This window comes from Chanodichthys erythropterus, chromosome 15, assembly GCF_024489055.1.
Source record: "Chanodichthys erythropterus isolate Z2021 chromosome 15, ASM2448905v1, whole genome shotgun sequence".
NCBI classification, from domain to species: domain Eukaryota; kingdom Metazoa; phylum Chordata; class Actinopteri; order Cypriniformes; family Xenocyprididae; genus Chanodichthys; species Chanodichthys erythropterus.
The window spans coordinates 19,407,668-19,409,805 of NC_090235.1; positions in this window are offsets into that span (position 1 = coordinate 19,407,668).

Here is a 2,138-nt window from a genome sequence, read left to right on the forward strand (position 1 = left end):
CACTTGCAGTCTGTATAATTCATAAACACAACTTCATTCTTTATAAATCTCTCCAACAGTGTAGCATTAGCCGTTAGCCACAGAGCATAGCCTCAAACTCATACAGAATCAAATGTAAACATCAAAATAAATACTTTACTCACATAATTCGAAGCATGCATACAGTATGCATGACGAACATCTTGTAAAGATCCATTTGAGGGTTATATTAGCTGTGTGAACTTTGTAAATGCACTGTAATATAGTCGACAGCTCGTGTGGCAGGGAGCAGGCGAATTAAAGGGGCGGTGCACTGCCAAAATCAGTGTATAGTTAATGATGCCCCAAAATAGGCAGTTTTTAAAAATTAATTTAAAAAAATCTATGGGGTATTTTGAGCTGAACCTTCACAGACACATTCAGGGGACACCTTAGATTTATATTACATCTTGTGAAAAAGCATTCTTTAAAAATAAAGGTTCTTTATTGATGCCCCGTTTACACTAGTGCTTTTCCGTTTTAAAACACATACGTTTTGCTATGGTAATGCCTGTCGTTTACACTACGCCGGCGTTTTTGAACCTCGAAAACTCAGACTTTTGAAAACGCTGTAGACTCCATTTTAGTTTGAAAACAATGGGGTTGCATTTCAGTATAAACAGACCAAAACGGAGACTTTTAAAAACGATGGCGTGACTGCCCACGTCCTTAATAACCGTGTAAACAATAACATGGAGACTGAACTGTAATCTTTGCTGGCTTTTTTGTCATTTTTAGCAGCCATTGTGCAGTTAAACTCTGCATTTTTTAAATATTGCAGCTGCTTACATGCGCAAGAGGCAACCGTTTACACTTGTGCGCGCATGCCCAGTGTGCATGAATGGTCATATGACATGCGTTTTCAGCTGTGTAGTGTAGATGGAGATTGTTTCTGAAACACTGTGGAAATGCCAGTGTAGATGAGGACCGTTTTCATTTTAAAACACCGTTTTAAAACTAAAACGCACTATTGTAAATTAATCTATGGTTCCATGCAGAACCTTCAACATCCATGGAATCTTTCCATTGCACAAGTTTCTTTACAGTGGAAAAAGATTTTTTAGATTATTAAAATGTGCTTCACACTAAGAAAAAACGGTTCTTTTAAGAACTGTTCACCGAAAGGTTCATTAGGGAACCAAAAATGGTTCTTCTATGGCACTGCTGCGAAAACCCTTTTTGAACCTTTATTTTTAAGAGTGTAACAAAATGAATAAAACTTCTTAAACCAAAAACTAAAATGAAAATGGAAAATATAAACATAAAATGTCATTCAGAATATATATTATTCACCTAAAATAACACTGGATTTGTTGACCATTCACTAACAATAACCTCTACAATCAGCAGAACCCAGTTCATTTCTTTAGAGGATTATTTGCAGGAAATGTTCCAGGATTTCTCCATTTGTCCTCATCATTCTCCTTTGGGAACATGATGTGATGTACGCACACATACTCTTTGAAACATGCACCTGTTTGAGCATGTACAAATACACACAGACAAACACACACCCTTCGCTGTCACCTCTCCCTTATATTTGCATTTATATTTCATTATCTTTATAGCTATCATAAAATAATCTAAACTCCACATTATTATCAACTCTGATCAATTACAGCTGAATTGTATTATAACTGCAAGATAAATCTCCCATAAGTGTAGGTGCGTCCTGTGGTGAGTGATAGTATTCAGATGGTGTGTGTTATAAATATCCTCTAAAAAATATTTGTGATAGAAAATTTGGTAATTTACAGTTTAAATCCCACAAAAAATACTGAGAGTATATTAAAGTGCTCTAAATGCATTACTGAAATTAATTATTCAGTGGTTAATTGTGCTATTATAAGTACTCTATTCCTGCTCTCCCAGTTTTTCCCGTTGACTTTGGAAGCTTGTATTAACCATGCAAACCACATGTTGTGAAATACAGTCCAGTTCTTTTAAAAGGATTGATGATAAAACCTTGTGTTGTATAACGCCTCTTCTGTGATGATTTATAATATGTGGGATTTTCACCTTTATATGCTTGGTATTTGAACACACACTCACACTGCCATGTGTCTAACTCAACACAAATGTGTGACTAAACTTGGTATGCAGAGTGCATGTGTTTGACG